Source organism: Phasianus colchicus, chromosome 4 (assembly GCF_987193195.1).
Source record: "Phasianus colchicus chromosome 4, bPhaCol1.hap1.1, whole genome shotgun sequence".
NCBI classification, from domain to species: Eukaryota; Metazoa; Chordata; class Aves; order Galliformes; family Phasianidae; genus Phasianus; species Phasianus colchicus.
The window spans coordinates 45,348,723-45,373,886 of record NC_143439.1 but is presented as its reverse complement, the minus strand read 5'-3'; the positions used below and the strand labels follow the sequence as shown (position 1 = coordinate 45,373,886).

General features: G+C 35.2%; 1 protein-coding gene and 1 long non-coding RNA gene across 4 annotated transcripts in view; both read right to left on the bottom strand.

Annotated features, from left to right (window-relative positions):
- SGCZ (sarcoglycan zeta) overlaps positions 1-25,164 on the bottom strand; it is a 350,955-nt gene that overhangs the window by 296,487 nt on the left and 29,304 nt on the right. The gene's annotated exons all lie outside the window — the stretch shown is intronic.
- LOC149918230 (uncharacterized) lies at positions 1,684-23,912 on the bottom strand. The gene is made up of 3 exons (XR_016466457.1): positions 23,757-23,912; positions 6,749-6,845; positions 1,684-2,164 (listed from the first exon to the last, which is right to left on the bottom strand). It is a non-coding gene; the product is annotated as an uncharacterized LOC149918230 (long non-coding RNA).

Below are 25,164 nucleotides of genomic sequence, written 5' to 3'. Positions count from 1 at the left end.
ATAGAAAGTTCCATACAAACATGCAGAAGAAGTTCTTCACTGTAAAGGTGATGGAACACTGGAACTAGATTTTCTAGGGAAGTCGTGGCATCTCCTATGCAGATATTCAAGACTCATCTGGATGCCTACCTGTGTAACCTATTGCAGGGTACCTGCTTTAGCAGAGGGATTGGACTTGATCTTTTGAGGTCCCTTTCACCCCCTGCAAGTCTGTACACGGATGATAAAAATCAAACTAAATGATCATACTGACAATCTTAATTTCAATATAAATCTATAAAGTGAGCTCCAAAAACTACAACGTTTTTTTCTTCTATTACATTTGTAGGCAACTAAAAATAAAATACTGTGGTTCAGATTTTGGTCCAGTTTACACTGCTGTAATCCAGATTAATTAAAGCAAGTGGAATCAAACAAAAAGGAAAGTTAAGGAAGAATTGGATCCTAAATCATGTGACATTTGTTAATTTTAAGAAATTACTTGGAGATAAAGTTTCTGAAAGCTTCTTACAGCAGCAGCTTTTTTGTAAGCTTTATTTCAAGACTTAAAGGAGAAGAGGAAGAAAAAGCATTTTAAAATCATTCTTGGTAAGAAGGTAAAAAAATGTTTTTGTAGGTAACAATTCATTTCTAATGAATTAAAGAACAGTAATTCTTAGATTATATTCAAATAAAACAACTTTTTGTACTTTAACAACTATTTCAAAGAATCCGATAACAAAGCTATTACACTTATTTTAAAATCCTGAATGATAGTCATAACTGTATGCATTATAGTTTTCAAAAGTAATAACCATACTGATTGAGATCTAATATCAGATAATCTTCTTGATTAAAATGAGTCTTTTGCTTTATAAAAATTGCCCGTTGCTCTTGTTGCCACTAAAAATTTAGAAGCTTAGAGGTATAATTTTTACTTTGTTATACAGAATTGTACAGCTACTACTAAAAAAATTTGTGCTTATGACTTTGCATACTAATTACTCCTTTTTATAACCTGTGGCCTGATTTATAATTCTTACTGTTTCTTTTCAGTAACATTCCACAATATCTATTTTTTCTCCTTTGTCTAGCTCTATGTTTTGTCTTGCCACTAGAGACAATTATGTTCCGCTAAGCATAGAGAGCTTTTACAGGTTTTTTGTTGTTTTGTTTTATCACCTTTTTTTAAGAACTAGGATAGAGGGAAATGAACCTGTTAAATCATAGATATGACTAGGACTACACAAGATAACAATAAGCAAGTTTTCAAGTGTCCATGTGTGTAAATAATCCTAACAGAAATTTAAAACACAGCTTTTGCAAGGGGAATGAATATTGCTTTCATTTTCTATTCTCTTTCATCCTAGTAGCTTTTGCTTTGAAAATCCATGTTTCCAGGCAATAACAAGGGCATAAAGTTATTTTCTGCAAATCATGCAGTTCTAGCAGTCTTTGTTTCTCTCAAGTATCTCTCCTGAAAAAGTTGCATAAGCATTTTCTGATTACACATCAAAGTGTTAAGTAGTTCTAATACATGCAAAAAACCACAATGCTGTGTACCAAGCTGCTAGATCATCTTTAGCTCCCTGACACAGATCCTACTAACACTGTGAGAGACTTCTCACTACTCTTAAGTACTAAGCAAAAACAAGAGGAACAAAAATGAAAATCTGCTGGTACATGGGAAGTAAAGGGGGAGAATTTATATAAGGCTTAGAGCAAGTCTACATCTCCGCTGCATTCGTTATGGTTCTTCCAACTCCTGACATGGAAAGCTACACCTGCCTCCTTGTCCTGTCCTTCCCTTCCTCCCAGCAGACTACTCAGCCCTCCTAAGCCTCAATGTCCAAAATGAGTAGAACCTCGCAGAGTAAAAGGAACTGCATTATTTTTGAGATTTGTCCTTCCATCTGTTGCTTCCATTTCTCCTGTTCTTGCAAAGACATTTTTCTAATTCATGGGATAAGTCTGGGACACGTTTCAGTTTAAGGAAAGTGGGAGGTAAGTTGGGCCTTCCTCTGGTTGGCCTGGTACCAAGGCAGCTCCTCCAGAGGCAGCATTAGAGATGCTTGCAAGCGAATTGTGGAAGGCCAGAAACAGCAGCTTCAGTTGTGCTCCAAGAGCCACCTCACAGATTTCACCTTTCACCCCTTTGCTCCAAGAGAACAGGTGCAGAGAGACTCTAGATCAGATCACCAAGAGAATATGTTTTAAGTATAATCAGTGCAGTATACAACACACAAACCATCCTCCTTTCCCACTGTATCATACAAAAAGTTGTATTTTTAACTATTAAACCTATTATCTTGAGATATGTAATGGACATTAAAAAAAAAAAAACACTACTGAAATCTTGAGTTAAATATTTGGGATTAAGCTTCTTAGCACTTCCCCTTATCTCCTAAGTATCCTTGTGTTAATTCTGAAATGAGATCAAATCTGTCTTTTTGTGGGGTACTAGGCTTTATATAATCCATTTGAAGAAACACTCTAGCCTTTCTAATTTCATAATGAAGTAGAATGGCATAATCTTATAAGATAACAAGATTTCTGTATCCTATAATAGCATGCTCAATTCCTTGTTCAGATATGAATCTAATCACTTCTTCCCTACGTAGTGAGGAGATCCCCAGCTTAAACGCTCCTGGTAGAGCTCTCTCCATATTTCACTCTGCCTGCTTATTGGATGGCCAGTCTCAGGACACTGCATTAAGGAGGGGGTCAATTCAACAGTTTGCATCCTACGATCATAACCCTGACAAACTTCCACCCTAAGACTCAGATTTGCAGAAAAATCAGGTGAAAAAATATTCTTATACATTTATTGCATTATACAACCTTCAGAAGTGTGTGAATTTGCTTTTTGGGGGAAAAAAGCAAAGTGACTGCTCCAAATTTACAGTAGTTTCGTTCAAATTTGACTGACTTTGATGCACTCATTTCTTTTTGCCCTTTAAATACTTATCTGGAAGTCTACACATTGCTCAAATATAGTGCTATTTTTCCCCACTTGTAAACACACCTTGGAGAAATCTTCATAACTGAGCTCAGATGACAATATGCTGAAGAACTTGACAGTCATATCTCCTTGATAACTGATAAGTTTTGCACTATTACCAAATTCTTGAAATCTCACTCTGTTATGAGTTCTGATCTCCATAAATTTAGCCATCAAAAATACATTTGTATAATTTCTGCATCAGCAAAAAAACCTTCAACTTTGTATCTCTCTGAAGTACAGCTGGCCCGTGGTAGGGACTACAGTCAGAGAGAGCCATCAAGTCTGTGTTCTTCCAGCATGGTTATAAGTTTTACATCATGCCAAAATTCATGATGTTGGAAAAGATTTTAAGAGTTAATGGGAACACCATGGCCACTATAAATCACCTACAAACAAAGGTGTGATGATCCCAAGAGAAAATGAGTGATTGTTACCTGTTAAGCACAAGATTTTCACGTGAATGTTATGTGAGTATTGCATAACTATGTTTTCTGTTTATTGCTTGACATCTGAATGGGAACTGCTGAATCACAGCCTGAACTTTTGATTGACCACCAGAGACAAGCAATGAGTCAGCCACAGGAGCACAGGTGAAGGTAATTAAGGTAATTCATCTGTGCTACTGGAAGGGATGGAGACAGGCTCCACCTCTCCTAGATCCCATTTAAGTGCTGACTACCACTGAGGAAGGTTCTCTTCCTGGAGATCGCTCCTTGAGGAGTTTATTGCAAGCCTACAACATCAGTAAGTATTTTTCATTTATTATCTTTCCACTGCAATAGTCCTACTTAGCCTAACCTCTGTACACCAATTGATTTTACACCTCTGTACATTTATTGATTGTACAACATCTTTTTATACAGTATTTTGTATGACATAACGTGAGGAGCTATAATGAATTGAAGCTATAATTAATGTTATGAAAGAAGATTTCAAAGTGGAATGCATATAAAATATATAATATCAAATATCATTTTTTTTACTGACTTTATTATTGCTTCCTGCACTCTTCGCTTTTTCTCTCCTTTCCTACTAACATCTGTTTTCATTCTATTCCTTCTTTCCTTTGATTTTTGTGCTTCTCTCTCTTTAATTCTCAGTCTTCTAAGGTATTTCTTGCTGGCCCTACCTGATGTCACATGCTCCTGACAGCTAAACCGTGACAAACCAAACAGAAGTGCCCCTTACAACCAGCTGCTGCACGAGCAACCAAAATGATATTATGAAGAGGATAAAAATCCAGTTCTGAGGTAGAATGAGTACCCCTCCACAAAACTGCAGCTGTGCAGCTCAACAAGGCATCTCTGACCAATGTGCTGCAGCCCTACAGACCAACAAAACATTGGTAGTGACTATCCCTACTTAACAAATCATTTGCTAGGATTACTCCTTTTACTATCCCCATCTTCCTCGCATTCCCTAGCTGTTTAGAACTTGTAATAAGATCAGTTGACTGCATTTGGCCTCTTTTGCTGTCTTAGTCTTCCTTCAGGTATACATATATGTCAAACCACCTCCTCCAATAATTGGAGCAAGGCACCACTGATTTTATTCACTACACAGTTAAACTGAAACATTTTCCTCCAGCAAAACCTTTCATAGACCTCAAAGAGTAGGTACAGAAGGTAACAAATGCAGAAGTGTATCACTCCAATTAGCATAATATTGAAGGAAAGGGATGAGCAGACCCTTTATCCACTTTCGTACTTTGAACAGAAGCTTTCACCTTGTTAAATGAATAATAGCTCTGATGAGACTGCCTACTAGCATTTTTTTCAAAGTTTTGTTTCTTTTTTAATTACTGCAGTGCTTTTACTGCCTACAAGTTTTCAAAAAATTTAAGAATCCCTCCTACATATATCACAGTAACAGTCTTCAAACAGTACCAAATACAACATAGAATAAAAAGCAGATGGATGAAAAAAAGCTGCTAGACGGGAAACAAAGTGAGAAGTACAATGTCTTTACCATTTCCTAATTTAGTAATTTGTAGCAGTCTGTAAGCCAGCCACCGCAATTCCGTTCCCAAGTTTTTAAAACATATGTAGACTAATAATATTTTCTCAGTATCCATTATATTATACTTGGTATAAACATTTACTTAGAGAAATGGATCATGTATCGTTTCATACAAAATGAGATTCTCATACCCTATAAGCACTTGAAAGAATCACACTTACATTCATATTTCTTTGTAAGTGCAGTTTATCATTATCACAAGATAACTCCCTTTTATAATGTGTTCTTAATTATGGTATTTCATTGTACTTACTATAAGGTGTAAGTGAAAGCAATAAGTATTTTACTTTTACAGTTTCCCTTTGAAATTAAGGAATAATGAGTCATTTCAAAGAAAATAAGCACAGAAAACATTCACAATTCTCTTTGTGAAAATAAGTTATTTGAAACCTTAAGAAGTTTATAAAATAATCAACCTCAATTTTTCATCTATAGATGTTTCTGAGCTAATAATAAAGCAACTCCAACAGATTGTCTAGGTGAAATTAAATAGAAGATTATATATAATTATATATATTTAAATGAATTATACAGAAGGAGAAAAATAAACACTTCAAATAGACCTGCTTGGAGCTTCTTTGTTACAGTACCTGTTGCGAAGAAAATGAAATTACAAGTTAGAGTTTTAACACGTAAAATGTCTTTTAGAAATGGCTTGCAAATTGCTGGCTGTCACATAATAAATACATACGTTCATGTCACATTTTCCAGATATTTGATAGAACTCTCAAGAAAAAGATTATCATTATAGCAGAAGCACAAAATCCTATGTAATATTACTTCCTTTTAAAGAAAATAGATTGACACTGCATTTTTTGTGACCAAACATACTAGCCCACCTTCCTCATAAAATTATGCATATTCCTGTTTCCAGATATCACTGAACCATAATCTATTTTATTACAAATTTAATGAAATAATTTGAGTTACAAAATATACACTGTATGTCAGCACTCAGATACGCAAGCGTGCAGACACATACATGTTTTACTTCTATCATTAAAGAAATCCAGTCATTTCTTTCCCCGTGCTGGTTAGCTTCGCTACTTGAGAATGAAGCCCCACACTACCATGGTCAGTTGAATGGAAGACCTGAGTCTCAACACAATCAAGATATTGAAAATAAGTAACCAAGAGGCTAAGAAGCTAAGAATTTATATATATATTTTTTCCCCAATTGTCCAAGATCTAGTATGAAGAAAATCACAGACTCTCTTGAAGTCATTGCATAGTTGATCTCTCACCTATAGAAAATCAGGCTTTAATATTTGTGGTGCCTTTGCTTTAAAAAAAAAAAAAAAACACAATCTACATTTATGCTAGCATTGGCTACTAACACAGAGGGAAGTTGCGCACATCATCATACACCTCTGAGAAAGACAGGCAGTAGAAGCACTATCAAGCACTTCTCAAGACCTCTGGGATTTTTGAAATACCTGTCCACTGTAATAATATTTTCTTAGGCAGTCATTATGCTTTCTGTGATTCTACTATTTTCATATTAACTGGGTAATCCAATGCTGCCTCTCCTTAGTCCTTCTCACAGGTGGGCTTTGAGCAGTAGCCATCTCAATAACATTTATTTCACGTCTCTTTGGTCAGAATTACTAGCAACAGTCACTCAAAGCAAGAAAGACTGATAAATGTTGTGCAACAGCACGGAACAGTACACCCAAATAAGTTAAAATTAAAATTATGCCTCTCAGAATAAAACATAGAGCCAAACAGGAAAGCAAGAAAATATACCTTACACTACTGAAGTCTTGCTCCAGACGTCAGCAACAACAGTATTTGTCCCATAAAAAAACAGATTTGCAACTTCAACCTCCAGGGAGGGCCTATTCTGCAAGAAAGGAGTGTGTTCCCGAAGTCATACAGAAATGCTAATTAGACACTTCTCTTCTGGAATGTATAATGCTGGCTTCTCAAAAAATCTCACTTTTTCCAGTACACACATTGGATGGGAGCTTTTCCAGTTCCTACCATCTATAAATAGACTGAAATTATATATTTTTTTCCTGATGCACAGAGGGAACGTGACAACATGAAACTTGTGTTTGACTTTCAGCAACAACAATAGTAGAATTAGAATAAGCTGAAAATTTACAGTTGCTCCAGTTGCTGTCAGGCTGATCACTGCAAAGCCAAGGAACATGTTTCTCGGCACACTTATTACGCTAATTACTGCATTAAAGTGCTACAATACCTTTTTGCTTAATTTGTTTTCCTGTATTCAGATAGCAGTTGTCAGTTTTGGTAGTGTACTGGATCTTGAGTTCAATCTGAGTATTATTCATTTGTCAAAGACTTTCCCCAGTTGACAGAGCTGTGAAAAATGCAATTATACAAAGCTGATGGAATTTATTTTTTTAAGAAGCAGAAACTGTCATATTTATTCATCCTGCATGTAGAAGCCTGCACACAAGTATGTCAAAATATGAAGACATTGCAGACAGACATTGGCAGAAATATTTTCAGGTCTTTAGCTTGTTCAGATAATGCCTGAATTACCAATATAGTTTAGAAAGCATGAAGAATGAATGTATTCAAGCAGACTAAATTAACAGCTCTTTTCAAAGAGGATCGTAATGAAGTTTTCCTCTTTACCTGACTGATGTTACCTTAAAACAGCAAGAAGGCCATTCATCTTAAGTAGTAACTGTAGGAAATAAAGCCTGTTATCTTTGTGGCTACCTATCTTTCTTTCTTCAGCAAAAATAATGCAAACACACACACTGAGGACTAGAAAACAGGGGGGAGCCACATAAAAAGCTATTGAAGTTGATAAAAGCTTCACAGCCTCTGTATTTTTTTTTTTTTTTTCCTTTTCTACTTCTACCAGCTACAGTACAAAGAAATGGGCACGACCTCCACAAAACCAGTGACCTCATAACTGCTAAAGCACTTTGAAAAGATACCACCTCTATCTCATAATGGAAGGGCCCACCAGAAAGATGAACTACACTTCTTTTCTACTCACAGGACATAGAAAAAGGACTTCTTTCCAGTCACCAGAGCAGACTGAACTTCTTGCCTCTGGGATTAGAAATATGGATGTGGAAATAGGAACTGGTAGTCTCAGACTGTTCTAAGTGGAATCAGAGTACGCAACTTCTTTTGCTGTCAAGTGGATCTCTCCTAATTCACTTCACAAGCTATATCCTAGTAATTAAAAGCTGAAAAAAATCTCTTATAGTTTAGGACAATGGAAGATGGTGCAAGGATGAAATTCAATCAATGTACATACAACTTTTTAGTCTATATTAAAACGTTTTCTCTGTATATACGTGCAAGATGGAATATGCAATATATAAATGCATTTTGTGCACAAATAAAGCCACACAATTTCTGAAAGAAAACTGAAAACCAAGAATAAGCTTTTATGACTTTGGAGTAGGTTAGATTCGCAGCCTAAGGGCTCTTGAGAAAGCAAGAACCAAGTTTCACTTTATTTCCCTCCAGAGAGGGACAGATAATTTGTGATTAATTCTGTATTTGGCTTTCATTTTCATTGAAACAAATACATAATAAAACAAAAAGTGTTTAAATTAGAATTCCAGAAAGCTTAACCTGGAAACACAGAAATTAAGATTTTTGCATGTCTGGAAGGTAACATGCTGGTTAATATCCATCACTACTATCAGTTAGAGAGAAAAGCAGATACACTTAGCATGTGGTTAATAGAAAGTCTTTAATTGCTGTCATAGAGAGGTCCCTGGAGAACAGAAGAATCAATGTTTTCCTCTACTGATGGCTGAAAAGTTTCAATGGTTGCAAAATTAATACACTATAACAGGTGGGGATCCTCTAAAAAACTATGAAGTGGCTTTGTTTCGTTTTCAGATAGTTAGTGTGCTTAATGTCTAATGTGGAGCCATGCTGTTCAGGTCCATGCTCAGAACTGTTCCTACTGTGCCAGAGTCCCTGCATAGGGATATAGTGGCAAATCCCTACTGACTTCAGCAGGGCAGGAAAGCCTCACATCTCCAGCACTGTAACACACGCCAAATATGCTTCAGTTGCCATTTCCACTGTCTTCCTGTTCTCCAGTAATATCACTCCCCAGCCACCAACTGAAGCGTGGTCCTAAGAGAGGGCATTCAACCTTGATGTATTAATGACCAACAGCCATAGCGCTTGCAAGCTGCTCTTCCCCCTTAGCAAGGAAAGTGACAACTGAATCACTGAGTAGCATCATCTCTATTCCTGATGAGAAACTCTCTCAAATGCCACGGCAGCATTTTAAAGCAGTTTTGTTTACCGAGCAATTAGATTAAAAATCAGATATGTTTTGACACACTGCTAAAAGCCTACAGTAAAGAGTGAACTCATATGCTGAAGCGAGTTACAGGACAGAGATAAAGCCTAAGGAACTTTGAACTTGTTTTTTAGAAGCATTTGATGTTTGGAGCAGCATCAGAACACAAATGATTAAACTTCCACTGAGCAGAAAAATCTGGACATATTTGGACAATTGTGATTTTTTTTTCCATATTGACATATGCTAAGACAAACTTTGATAAATAGTAAGTTTGCAAAACCAGCCATTCAAAATCTAAAAGATGCCATAAGTCGATGTTATCAGTACAAACCCAGCCTTGTTGGCTATTTAAAAAGTGAAAACATACAGCATTCTATAGCAATTTTGAGATGTGAGCAAAGTTCAGTTCCAGAATTAAAATTTTAAAAATCAATTTCAGAAATTTCTGCTGTGCAAGTACATGGAGGATTCTCTAGTAACTGCAAGTTATCTCTGTGAGCTAGCAAAGGACGTGAAGCAAATAGCATTTGTACTAAGGTTTCAAAGATTGACGGCAAACAGCAAGAAAGTTGTACCTTTCAAGCTCTGCAGAGTAGTCAGGATCAGTGTCCCCAGACCTCATACTTTTGTTCTTCCACCTAATACATACTATTTCAGCCTGCCTCATTTCAGTCTTGTTTTCAACAGGATCAATTCAAGATCTCCTCACAACTCCTTCTATGCCCTAACATCTTTAACCAAGACTTCCAGGATTTCTCCTTTCAACTTCACCTTTGTCTCCAGCCCCACCTACATAATCTCCATTCTATCATATTTTCCCTTCTGGTTTTCAACCCATTTCTCTCATCAGCATCTTCCTCCTAATTATTACCATCAGGCTTTTCTGTCTCAGATCTCTGAAGTTACATCTGAAGGAAAAAGTAGAAGAGTTCTAGGTTGATTTAGACCTGAAATCCACATTAAGCACATTTTATATATAACTACATTTCAATTTTGTCGCAAGCATAGCTCAAAATAAAGTCATAATTCCTAATGTTAAATCTCTAATATCAAGTACACTTGCAATTTTATAACATGAAGTAGTCATTTTCCATTACGTGCTTTTGTTCAACTAGGAAGCATGCCACCAACAAATTAAGGAGGAACAAATAATATCCTTATGCATCTTTTTGAGACACATTATTCCTCTTTTGATTTGTTTCCTTTGTTAAAACCAGAAAGGGATTTTTCCTACACCCAGAGTTGAGAATGACTTGGGAAAAAGCAGTGGCTTTAATTCATTTATTTAAATACTGGTAGCAACAGGTCTGAAGTGACAAATGATTTTTGAAAAAAAGAAAAAAAGTAATTTTTTTGAAGTTTTCAAGTAGAGAAAATGTAATTTACTTTCCTGTTAGAATATTTACATACTTAAAAAAGTAGCTCAGTATTAACTTGTAATCCTAGTTCAACTTTCTTCTCAAATATCTGTCACTTGTAAAGCGTCTCCTTTTGAGCCTGCCAGACATTTTCCAATCCAGCCTAACTGGAAAATCCCTTTTTCCCCCCTCACTCTTCATTTAAGCTTACTCATTTTTTTCCCCACTGCCAATTCTTATCTTCTTACTCAGTTCAGTAATCATCCACACCTCCACAGCAGCTCCTCTCTTTCATTTCCTATTTAAGCCATCCCACCAAATTACATGCAGACAAGGAAATCAGGAACAATACAGAATATAGAGATGTCATTGTTGTCATCTCTGTTACATTTAAGAAAATTTATACTAAAAGTAGAAAATTTGCCTCTGTACGTTATCAAGGAATTTAACATGCAAAGTTTCAAGAACTTTGGGCTAGAATTTTCACATCAGATGTATGTAGGTGTAATGTCAAGCTTGACATGCCTAATATACCTGTAGGTTTTACTTCATGTATTCTAAACAGCAATATCGATTGTTCCAAAGGTTTTGATTTATAAGCCTAGGAGAGTGAATTAAGACTGAAGATATACATTTAAGTTAGCAAATACGGATCAACAGACAATTTTTTCAAGAGAAAAATGTATATGGATGAACATATGCCTGTCATGGTGATGTATATCTGTAACAGATTAAAGTAAGTTCAGCTTTGCTTGTCCAGAAACGTCTGTTCATCAGTGATATCCAAGATACTTAAAGAAACTAGGGAAAAAATAGAAAAGATAATCCTACATGAATTGACTATGATGAATGAAATTAGTGAGATTTTAATGCAACTCTCAGCAAATGAACTGAAAAGAGTTAAATTCTAAAATTATTGAAACATAATACAAATAACTAGGTAAGGCACAAAAACACTTTCAAATTTATGACAGATGTGGCACACATCTATAGGAATATTCTTTTGGGATCCTCTTCTCTAGTGCTGTTTCTTCAACAAGAATGAGGATAGAACAATTAATTATTTTTTACTGCTTTGTTCTGCAGTGATAAGCCACACAGCCAGTTACTTGTTGCAGTGATTGTTCCAGATTTGAGAAGTACAAGATTCTGGTTCCTAACCTTGTCAAAGCTGCCTTCACCTTTATTTGCCATAGAAGTTCACAGAAAAAAAAAGTTTCATTACTATTTTAAAAGGCCATTTTCCAAAAGCAGCTGTTATTTTAATGGCTGGTTGACAGGTTTCCCCCCTGAAACATTTACATTTCCTCATGTCATTGTTAATACATTAGCTAAGACATGTTTGACACAAACAGGTTAAAAATACTAAATATTTTGTGCCTACCTATTGTATATAGAAAATGAGACGTCGTACTAAAACCAAAATGTCCTTACTGACAGTGAGATTTTTGAGCTTTGATACTAATATAACACATGATGTTATTTCCATTGTCACACTCTCCAAAGGAGTAGGAACAGAGAAGCTCACAACAGGAAATACACAATAAAGCTTAGCCCATATCAAAATATACTGACATATTTATTGATACGAACATTACTGTAAACACACTAAAAGCACTTATCACCTGGCAGATTTTACTCAATTGCTTGCTAATATGAGATACCAACAGATCCGGCAGATCAAAGGGGACAAGACAGTCAAAGAAATTTCAAAGATCTCCAAAACTCAAGGTCCTGCTCAAGATGATTTAATAAGCATTGCTACTTCTCCTGGACAATACCAAATTCAGTTTAAGTACTTATTGGGATGCTACCTTCGTACCTGTTCAGTGGACTTTTGGGACCCATGGCAAGAGACAACATTAGGAAATATCCTATAGGCAAAGGATGTTCATACATACAAAAAGAATCTCAAGATAAGAAATAACTAGGGAAAACAAAGTTACCACATCAACTGCAACACAAACATATAAATCAAGAGCATTCATAAAAAGGAAGATATATTTCTTAAGTCTTAGAAGAAAAGGCAAAACAAAACAGAGAAATGACAGTCAGAGATAGGAAAGAAGGGTAACATGGTAGCCTTCAAGGGTTTTGGGGGGGAAATGGCATCAGATCGTCCCTAGGAGAACTGGATACATCCTTTCATCTAGCATTCAAGCTGAAAATTTTCTGAAGATTCTTAGAAGTATTAAGACAAAACTGCTGTTAAGTATGATTTGAAATTGCTGTACTACTACATGATTCTTTTCAGTGACAATATTTTCCACCTTGGTAATCAAAAGACTTGCTAGCAGCTTGCACTACTTACAGTGTAATAAGGTTGCAACAAAAAGAAAGCCCAGATGAACCTAGGTAATCACAAGTGGTGTGTGGTTGGTTTGTTTTTTTTTTTTTTTTAAAGCCTTCATAAATACTATTAAGTGGCGCATACGTATACATAGACATGTATGCACACACATACATACACACAAATCTAAATTAGATCTGAAAGATCACAGTATTGGGTAAGTTTGCTCCTGAACTCCAGATATCACTATAAAGCAACAGACTGAGGAAAAGTCCTTCTTATTCAGTAGACAGACCAGCTGCTCTTTGGCAAGAAGCAGGTGGCAGAGAGGCAGTGGATTGCTCTGAATATTCTGCCAGATTACAAACAGAAACACAGAGTATCAAAACACAGACATTATCTATTCAGGCTGAAGTCTGCAACTTGTTATTAATGGAGAAAAATAGAAGGGGAGAACCACTCCATTTTCACAAATTGCTTCCAAAGCTTGTCTACTCTATCAAGTTTTCAGCAGCTATCCAAAAGGAAGCTCTATTCTTAGGACAGGTAGGATTAATCACTTGGAGTCTTTGGAAAAAAAAAAAAAAAAAAAAAAATCTGTTCACAGAAAAAGACTAAGTAGGATTAAGAGGCATTTGAAATAAGACAATTTCTCCAGATGAATTTTTTAGCCTTATCTCCCTTTAAGATTTAAAAAAAAAAAGTGTCAAACTACTACAGTTTCAGATTGAAGGAAGGAGATATAAGGATATTCTGGTGTACTTAAGTTGTTTGAGCAGATTATCTGGTATTATTTCCTTCAACATTTTTAGACTATTTACCTACATACAGTCCTGTGAAAAATGTGAGAGCTCAGTTTTCAGTTCCAAAGGCTGGATTTTAACAAATATATGTAAGACAAAGAATTTTATTCATACATGAATGATAATGCAGTAGTATAATAGTAGTTATCTACTCATCTATCATTCAGTTACAAACTGGAAGCTGCACAGTACTAGTTGTAAGAACTCTTGGAGGGACTATCTCCCACTTCAAAAGTTTGCAGTTGTAGATTGCATATGCTATTTCAGTTACGATTGGTTAATTTGCAGATAGTTTTATCAGCAATAATAAAATGCTGTCATATTCAATCACAGAGTAGACTCCTATATTCTTCTGGGTTCTCTGATTTTATTCTTACTGAAAGGTATTTGACAGCCTTAATCAATATTGACTTCAACAAGGATTGTCCGTAATATGAGTATGGAAGTCAGACAATTTTTGCTTCAACATCTGAAAATGCATCAGTTTCAAAATATTATATAACCACCAGTCAGGGAATATAATTAAGACAGTTATATGTTGTTTATTCCCCTTTTGTTTTGTATCTGTGGTCTTAGTTAAAAAATGCAAGCTTCATTTCTAAAATGGATAAATGCAAAGCTAAGAAGAGTCATCTTCAGAATAAATACACTTGTTTCCAAGAACGATAAACTTCAGTTCAAGGATAGTTCCTTTCTAGCAATAAAGCTGGAAAACGTGGAAGCCTCCTGGGAAAGAGAAAGAGTAAACTTTCAGTAATGACATCAAAAACTGACAAACACATGACAGCAAGACTGTACCCTGGAATAGAGCACATCAAGTATTATTACAAGCTGAGAGTCAGCTGTCTAGAAGGAGCTTTGCAGAAGTTGCAGAGGAGGCTGTCAATATCTCACTGGTCTCTGCAGTTTCTTGTCTAGATAGGCTCCTCCCAGAGGCAAATACAGTTAAGGTGAGAAGTAAAATATCAGTGTTAGTTAAAAAAAAAAAAAAAAAGAGTTTAATTAGGAAACACAAACCCACCGCAAGGTAATCAAACAATGAGACAGACAACAGCCCAAGAAGGTTGTGCAATTTGTGCCAAAAGTCAGCTGAACAAACTGATAGACTGGACCTGTTCTGAACATGCTGTGGGGAAAGGCAAGCTTCAGAGACCCCTTGCAGCCTAAAATATTCTACACTGCTATGATTCATTCTGTTTTCACTAATTTTACAGAAGTTTCTCCAAACCACTTTAAGAGTAGAAAGACAAAATAATTTGAGGAGTGAGCAGAGAAGCAAAATAGGAGTGACTTGATGCTCAGAAATAATTACTTCATTATTATCAGAACCAACAGACAAGAAGCATTGACACTAAAGAAAGTAAATTAGGCTGATTACTCAGCCGTAATTTACTATTATATTCTTGGTAGAATTAGAAATAAAACCAGATTGTAAGGCAAAGAATGAAATTTGTATAAGTAGAGCAAGAAACACTGGAAATAAAGAAACATGGGGAAGGAAAGACATACACAGTAATTAAGATTCAAAATAAAATCACAACATATTCTATGTTTGAGAGACAAGTACAGGGAACAAAGCTAGTGGAAAGTGTGAGGTCAAACTAGACAACCACCACTGTGCTACAAGAATGAACTGGTGGAAAAAGAAAATACAGTCACTGCCTGGGGTGCCCATGTGATGGAAGAACAAATTTATTTGAGGTGGCAGTGAATAGTGAGACTCCCAAAAAGATTAAACCAAAGAGACTTCCTTAGGTACATCAGTTTAGTTACTAAAGAAGTTGATCAAATCCATCAAATCAATATGCCAAAGTGGTACTAAAGAAAGCAGAAACAAACAAACATCTGTGGGCACCAAGAGGATAATATTTACATTAGTAAAGAAAATGTTGTCTTAATAGAATGAGTTGTATAACATTTTTAAAACCACAACATAAATATTCTATTCTGTAGCCCAGCAATTTGTTGTTTTCTTTTGCACATGGTGGCAAGGTTTTTGAATGCTTTATAGATAATTACTCAGACTATAAGAATACTTGTTTTCCTATCCCTTCCAGCAAAATATGGTAAAATTAAAACCTCTTAGTTCAGATGAGGATCAGAAGTAATTTTAGGGAATTAGGCAAGTCATTAGTCCAAATGTGAGAAATTATATATTTGAGCACTTGACAATCATATAGGCAATAGTATTTGGGCATATTTTTGATGATAGAAATCAGGATTTAAAGAAGCCAGCCTCTATCCAATAATCATAAGGAATGCTCCCTTTTCACAAGGTACGCTTCTCCCTTCTCCTCACTATTCCTTATTTGGATACTTAAAATAGAACTTTTAATTAATGTAATCCTACCTGCCTTTATATCAAGTTTCTATAGCCCAAGGTAATCTTCTGAATTCTCTACCATTACACCCCATTTTGACAGAATGCCTAGCCTTTCTGCAAACATTTTTCTGTTGCTCTCCACATTTAATCTTTTAAAAATGTTTATCCAGAGTCTCAAAAGTTCATTAAATACTTAATTTTGCTATCTGTAGGTACACCCAGTGCTCATATCCTCTGCAATTTTAGTTTTCCAGAAGATAGTTTTAACACACTGAACAATACAGCTACGGGACACATCAATTTGTATCAGCTCCATTCATTATATACATTATAGACCAAGGGTAGACTCATTCTATAGCTTCAGTTATGAGACTGCCACTAGTCAACATATAAGAATACTGAGAAAACTACATGATGTTTTGATTAGATCTGTGCTTTCCATTAGGCTGGGCTATTAGGTCTTTCTTCTGCATTTAGTGTTGGCTACTCTTCTGCCGTTGGATGGACAACAACTATTCACAAATGAAAAATGAGGATGCATTTACAACAATTTATTTGTAGTCTAGTAGTCCACCAAGAATACATAATCAATATTCTAAACACTCTGTTCTATCAGAAGTTCAAACACAGACACTAATCAATTACAGTCCTGTTGGACTTAAAAGAAAATTCATAACAATGTACATTTGCTTGAGACCTTCAAAATAACATGGATTGGGGTTTTTTTTGACAATTTTTTTTTTTTTTTTAAGTAAAAGATACAGATGTGGGGCTTCATAGGTTTTCACAGAATTCACTAATAATATGCAGAGAAAAAACAAATCCTTATCACTTTTTTCTCATAGAAAAAAAATGAACCATTTTTCCATACAGCCTTTTTTGAAACTTCAGTCTGTACTCCTTTCTCATACAGAATTTGAATTCAATATGGTACTGCTCCGCTCTCAAATAGAGTAGACATTTACTTCAGTTAGATGTTTTCCAGCTCTCTTATTGTCTGAAAATTCATACAACTATTTACTTTTTATTACTTATTTTTCATTTAGTGTTAAATATGACAACCTAAATACAGGATCATCTCAGCCATAGATCCCGTAAGGATATGTTAACATAAGTTGTTATTTTCTTTTGTCATGCCAGCCTGAACAGATAAGCAAGACAGCCTTTGGAGAGAGAGAGAGAGAGAAATTAGAAGATTAGTTCTGTAATCCTTCGTGGAATATTGTAGCTCAGTAGGTTCTTTGTGAATCAGGGAAGGTGACCCTGATATCATTGCAGCTCATCAAATTTCACTTAATGAGAACTCAAGAGGGCACTACTGAGAAATAAAGTATAGATGGATAACTGGAATGAATTTGATGATCCTACTGTACAAATTGCATTTAGTGTTAACCAATTAGCTTGATACATTGAAGTCTTGGAGGAAAACTCTGTAAATCTTGTCTTGCTTAGAGAAAAGAGACTTTTTATTATCTCTCAATATTGTTCAATATACACAAGAAAATTTTCAGGTCAAAGACTTTATCCGAAGTTTTCTTCATTTTCTTCAAACCATATTAGCTAGTGTAGCAGTCTTCCTGAAAGCTAATCTTTTCCTTATAAATCACAATAATCACATCATCGCAACAACTGAGGAAAGAATTGTCAAGAATGTAGATGATAACAGATGATAAATTCATCCATTCAGCAATATTAATTCATAAAATTTAGGGTTTTTTTCCCCCCTAAAATGATACCAGATCTCAGTCAGCTCAGCTTTGAGTTTTCACAGAACTTTCTTGATAAAAGATGATATAACTGGAAACAACTTGCAAGAACAATTTTGTCTACTGAATACAAGACTTGTTTTTGCAACGTGGGCATTCTAAAAACATTGGTTCTACTACTAAACCTGCTTATTTCAGGAGATACCTTTGAAGTTTCATTTCTTTAAAATTACACACGTTAATATCTTCTCAAGGACCTTATTATGATCTTAGTACATTTAATCTATTAGATAAAACAGTTCTTAGAGGGTTTTGGTCTGGTCTTTCTATATTAACTACAGATTCTTCATAGCAAATTTGAGTTCTGTATTCACATAGCATCACAACTATGGCATGTTGTTCATCGACCAAAACAAGTAACATCTAACAGATTTGAACAACTTATTTGGTTTTGCAGGCATAATTAGTTGGAGACTTTAAATGCCAAAGTGAAATACATCCATTTTCTATATTGAATTAATCTCCATAGAATCTGAAAGACTGCAAGACTTAGACAACATTCCATGATCTTCTCAATTATTTTTCCCTAACATACAAAGGGAAAGAAACCATCTTGACAAAGAAAAGCAGAAAGGAATAAGTAATTGTTTAAGTATTTATGAAGACTAATAAGTTGAACTCAATTTTGAGAATGCTTTTGGCTCTCTATGTTCATGGATGGCTTTCTGCAGGCACCAGCTGCAGTTCTGAGACCATTTGAAAGCTGTTCCTCTTTTTTTTTTTTTTTTTTTTTTAAATAGCAGCTTCTGTGACAAATGTGCTAATTAACTGCAGAAACCTAATAGAAAGCCTTCAACTTGATGTCATGTATGACTCGTAATTGAGTAATGGTACTCTGTCTCAATTGATAAAACTCTGAAGTCCTTTCCCCCTACCCAGCCACAAGAAGTTGACAGAACAGTGTTTCTGTCAGAACAGACTGACTGAAGGACTACAAGTGCCCTCCTCTGGATATCAGATGCTATTCCAGTTTATTCAAGGAACAGGTCAGATGACTGGCTTGTGACCAGGTGCCTAAAACATCCTGCGCTGAAATGTTTTTCACTATATATATGTCCTGAGCAAAAAAATGCAAGTTTGTATTGTAAGTTCACCAGAGAAATACTTTAAAATATACCAACCTGTGTAATTTATGAGATTTAGCATTTTTTATAGCTAATTCCTCTTCAAACATGTTTCTTAACTAACTGAACAGAAAATTGATCTTTAGTACTACCATTTTAAAGTAGGACTTGATTAAAAGATACACTTTTTTTTTCCCAAGTCTGAAAATATATTTACTAATCATTTGGCTTATAATATCAATCCTGATAACCTATATATGAAAGAAACTATTAGAATGGCAAAAAAAAAAAAAAAAAAAAACCCACACATTAACATGGCTTATAAATATTTATCTTATCGTGAACTGATAGTCAAGATTTCTAATTCCTAGCTGTGCTTTGGGAACATTCCTCTAGCTGTGGGAACATTCACAGTACTGAAATGTATCAAAGCACACTTGTAAGTCAGTGTATGTCTAAAAATAGATTTAAGATGTTTATTATAAGCTTAGGTATCTGCGTTTTGCAATCTGGGCATATACATCCACATACATTTAGAGATTAAACTGAATGTTGTGTGTGACAGCATAATTTGCATGTTAATGATTATGCAACTATCAGAAGGAACATTGGAGAGAGATTTTATGCTGTACGCAGAAACAAAAGATCACACACAAGATAAGAGCAACATTGAGGAAAATGTAACCTAATGCATTGATTGCATTTCAAGTATCTAGAAAACCATCAGTTCCCTTTCTGATATGCAAGCTAGTAACAACAAGGATGTTCACGTGAGCTTGAAGTGTCCTTTATTAAAGACACCTCTAATAATACCACATGGCTGACATTCCCAATATCACTCCACCTATTGAAAGACAGAACACAATTCTCAGGCTATATATTCTGATCAGCATAGATACATGTTATTCAGATCCAGCACAATACGCAATACGTTGCAGCAATCCTTCTGAGAGCCACTCACAAAAACAACCTATTGCTTTCCAGTTTATAGAACAAAGGCAGATTTCAACCTAATTAATCAGTAAAGGAATGGAACAGCCGAATTAAAAAAGAGAAAAAATGCAACTTGGACTCTGACTGCATCCTAGACAAATGCAACTATTTTCAATTGTTTCACAATTTGTCTTCTCTAACGTGAACATATTTTTCTTCAAGTTGAGAGTCTGTACATCAAGACACACAACTAAAAGTTCTTTACATCATCACAACTAAGTGATGATACTGACTTATCAGGACTTGCACACATGGTATTTTTGTTATGCCTAGCATTGGGTGTTCTTTTAATACAGGAATTTCACAATTACCTATTTTTTAAATAATCATTCCCACCACACAGTCAAACCTATGGGCTCTCAGGTCAAATGATTTGCACCATTTTTAACCTCTAGATCTCTAAACTGACTTTACTGGTGTCTTGACTGCTTCCAAGCACATCTTTATCTGAAGGAACTCATTAACATGCTGGTTACATCATTTGCTAATTACTAATGAAAAACTTAAATTAGATCAGACATAAAATTAATCTGTGAAACCCCACAATGCACCTTTCCTGCCCTTCACATCCCAGCTCAATACGCTGTTACTGTTATCTTTCATTTAGTGTCTTTCCGACAGTTTTCATACCTTGTGTTAATCAAGCTGGTTTCCATTAGTTTTTCCAATGGGATTTTACAAGCCTTTTTTTTTTTTAATTCATGCTATCAAGAACACTTCATTAAATTCTAAATATGTGAAACTTCCTGCATTCCCTCTTTCAGCTATTCGTTATATGTTTTTAAAGTTATGTCAGCTGATTTCCTTTATAAGATTGTCTTCTCCAGTATTTCATATTATCCCAGTATCTTTATCAGAGTCCTTACTTTCTCTCAAATTTTTTGGGGCCAGTTTTGATTCTGTATTTCAAGCTTTGCTTCTCTTATCCTTAAAATGTATGCACATTATGAAAACTTGCATAAGCATGAAGTACAATTTCAATGAAGGGTGCCAAGAAAGGGATTAAAAACCAAGCATTCAGCAACCTGCTTTGAAATACCAAAATAGTGCAAACTCCTTTGGCTGACATTCTTGTTTACCTTTAGAAGTTTTCTCCAGTCTTTTGAGCTCAATTTACCTTCATAAGCTTAGCTTGAATTTGGTGATAAATTTAACAGGAAATTATGTGTTTGAATGGGGTTTTTATTCAAGCAAGTTGAGAAGCTACCATTAGAACAATGAGCTGTACGTTCTGTCTATTTATGTTTCTGATTTTTTTTCTTCTGTTTTAATTAAATTATTTTTCTCCACATATTTCCTTCATTATAATGAAAATTTGACATGCAGCTGACAATAGCTGATTTTCATTTTAAGCTTTTATTATATCTCACCCTCAGCTGTCATCTATTACCTGCATTTCTCATGAAGAAGTATTCCTATCTTTACAGGCAGCACCAAGAGTATTGCAGGAACTACTAAGTACACATTAATAGTGACAATAATTTTATCCAAAAGATTTTCCTTAGCTGCTCTCCAGAATCAGTTCAGTCATCTAATATTTGCACTTTACTACATTCACCATTACTTTGCCAGAATATTTAATTTAACAATAGACAAACACATCTTGGTTGCATATTTTGAAGTATTAAAAAGAATTTGAAAGCATGTTGAATGCTGCCTCTGTGCATTTTGTATGTAACACAGATACAAAACATCATTAAGTGTATTATCATCTATGCACATTTCTCATACTCAGTAAAGCTTTGGCTGGGAAAATTAGCATCACATAAAAGCAGACACCTTTATTTAGAGATGTGTGATTTCAAATACGAGATAACAGCAGAAGAATCTGAAACTTTCAAATTAATCAAGAACAAGCAACATTAGGAAGAGATAGAAAAGACTTTTTGACTATAATAACTACTAGATAATGGGCAGATAAAGTGATACTTTTCTGAACTACCATCCAGACAGTACAAAAAACTAGTGTAAAGTGGTACAACTGACCACATGGAGAACTTGAATTTATCAAAAAAAAAAAAGAAAAAAAACTAAAATCCACTTAGTAACAAAGGAAATTTTTCTCAAGGAAAAAGGACACTGGAAGAGATTTTAAGCTTTTTTGCTTTTGAAGAAGCTTACTATTACTGACTGCACGTGCATATCATATAGGTCCCGCTACAGTGAAGAAGTCTTTGTAATCATTAAATTAGAACTTCATTTTGCTCGCAAACCAAAGCAACACAGCCAAAAACATCTCCAACTGCAATGTTCTGTCTTTTCTATCAGACAAAGCAGAAGTCCTCCTACATTACAAGAAAGTTTTTTAACACATTTGAAACGCATGCATGTGAGCTTAAGAACCCTGAGGTGTTAGAAAAACAATATAGTGCTTATAACACTGCCTTAAGCCACAGGGTAAAACAAGAAAAGCCAGTAGATACACTCACATAGAGCCAGGAATCCATGTGTCCTTGTATTATGATATTCATACCTACTTGTACACAGAAATTCCAGTTAATCGCTCAGTCTTTTTACAGAACCTAGTAGCTAACTCATTTGAGGCACTACAGTGAAAACCTGAGCAATTCAATTAGGGTAGAACCCATGACCTTATTTTTTTTTTTTTTTTTTTCCCTAGAATTCCCATGGAGTGGGCCTTTAGCCATATTAAATCTTGTTTCACAGCCATGCTATACAGTAAACATTAACATTTACCAGAGTTTATCTACAGCTACCAACCCTTACAAAACAAAAAGTCTTCTGAAAAACGGATTAAGACATTTCTCTCAAATTGAGCACATGGCCTGTCAAGAGTCAGCATGGCTTCTGTAAAGAGAAAACCCACTCATGAGCCTGCAGGAGATCTCAGCATGTAACAGTGAGCAGATGGTTAAGAAGACCAAGCGAAGAAAAAATTATTTGGATGCCTAAGATCTCCTTGAGAAGTTTCCACATTAGAAATTACTCAAGAAACTGAATCACACTGGATCAAATAAAAAACAAGTTCTTTTAGAAGTTTAACACCAATTGAGATACAAAAAGCAAAGAGCAGAACTTCACGGCACTGTTCAGTGATTATGGAAATAAGCAAGGAGAACAGCCCACCATAGTTCATAGATAGACCTACTTGCATTCAGCATCCTCACTAATGACTAGCAGGAGGCAAGTACAGGGCAACCACAGAGTAGGTGGATGACGTTGAAATCTTATAGTAGCAGATGATATTCTTAAAGCAAAAAGAGAAGTAATCTAAATCCTCTGCCTCAAATGCAGAACCAGAAGAGGCTACATAGGAAACAGTTCCTGGAATCATCATTGATGGTTCTTGATACCATTAACACAACACAAAGCAGGAGTGTAAGCAAAATAACTAGCTGTTGAGCACCTCAGAAAAGGTAATAAGTATAAAGCATGGGGCATATTTATAAAGAGATCCTCTAGAAAGCCTTGGAAAGCCCACATCTTGAACAGCCCATGCATTCCACAAAATACATATTTGAACCAGATAACAACAAAATACACTGGATTCCATAGAAATACAGACTAAAATAAGACATTGCAGGAGCTGCCATATAACAAATGATGAGAACACTAATTCAGATAACGATAGAAATAAAATGCATTTAAGCTTTAGAAACACTTGAAGGCAATAATTAAACAAGCAAAAAGCTACTACTCACTACCATCTGTAGCATCAGAAGTAAGGACCACTCAATAAACTTAATAAAACTAGCAAAAAGCTATTTTAAAGCAGGAAAAATAAAGTATGTTACACAGACAATAACACTTTCTATAATTTATTGCTACATCCAAAAGACACACAGACAACAAATACCAGTAAATTCGAGAGACAACAAAAACCTCAGTCAGCAAACACATAAATAGAAATTAAAAAGGCAAAAGCAAGACCTTACCTTCTACCACAAGGCTGATCAGATACTGAAGGAATACTGGAGAAGAACGAAGGAAATAGTGATGACCTGGTGCTTTCCCTAATTAGCACTTCCCACAGCCCCTCTCACAGCTGGAAAATACTGAATTGAATGGCACATTGATCTGATTCAGGTGCAACTTCTTATTCCATAATGTTCTTAATCTACATCACCATTTTACCCTGAGAAATTCACTTACTTTGTTGCAAACATAAAAGTACAATTACTAATAAAAGCGACTGCATGCTTACCAGGCAGCTTGTTAACTCAGCTAAAGCCATATACAGAACTTCAAAATGAAATGAGTTTATTTAATACAAGGAATAAAAATAATGCATTTAAATTATCAGATCATTTTTCAGTATAAAATGTTCCTTCAGCAATATCCATTTTTTCACAAAGGTACTTTTATTTTTATCAACTGAGAAATAACATTACATATATATATATGGTGCTTCAAAAGTATTGTCTCCTTTTTATTTCCACAGAAACTACAACACATACAAAGAGCACAATAACACTCATTGAGAGAGCAAATTCTCAGCTCGAAAAAAACTATTTTTCAACAGTTGCCACCATTAGCTGTGCATGTTTGCCACTGATGAACAAGATCCTGCATGCCTCAGAGATCACACACTGTTGCTGTCACCACTGCTGAAACACCAACGCACTTCCTGTCTGTGCTCATATCCCCTGTTTGGTCTACACAAATGTTCAGCATGCATCTATGAATGTCAGTGGGTACAATTTTTTCCCCTTGGAAGAATTCAATCTGCCTCTCTGCTGCCATCTGTCACACAGCAATAAAATATAAGAGAAAGTTGGTGAGAAGGTTCAACCTCTACTACCATACCACCAATATTTTCCTCCGATGTCATGGGCCAACATACTAAAATAGGACACATGGCTTTCACAGCAGCTCTCACATTTTAAGCACTGTACATGAATCTTCGTCATTCTGCATTGACTTTGATATATGTTAAGTTTCTTGCTAAATTCCAGCTTTTGTTCATGTTGTGTATCATTTTGGGGGTTGTTGAGTTTTCTACTTGTGAAAAAGAAGAAATCTAACGGAAAACACATGGTCTTCAAGCACATTTTTACCTGCATAAACTGAAAGGAACACAGGAATGAACATGACCAGTACATGACGTGACCGTACTTAAAAATAATCAGTCATGACTATTTTAGGGAACTCTTATTAAACATAATGATGTAACTAAATTGGTGATGTTTTTCTCTTAAAGGGATCAAATTAAATCTATATACTTTTGATACTGGATTTTAATTCTCTCCTTCTCAGAGAGAAGTATATTCAAAGGGATAATTGCTTTCTGACTAGTGAAGAGGAAACCACAAAAATTCTGTTCAGATAAAAGCTCCGGTCTCT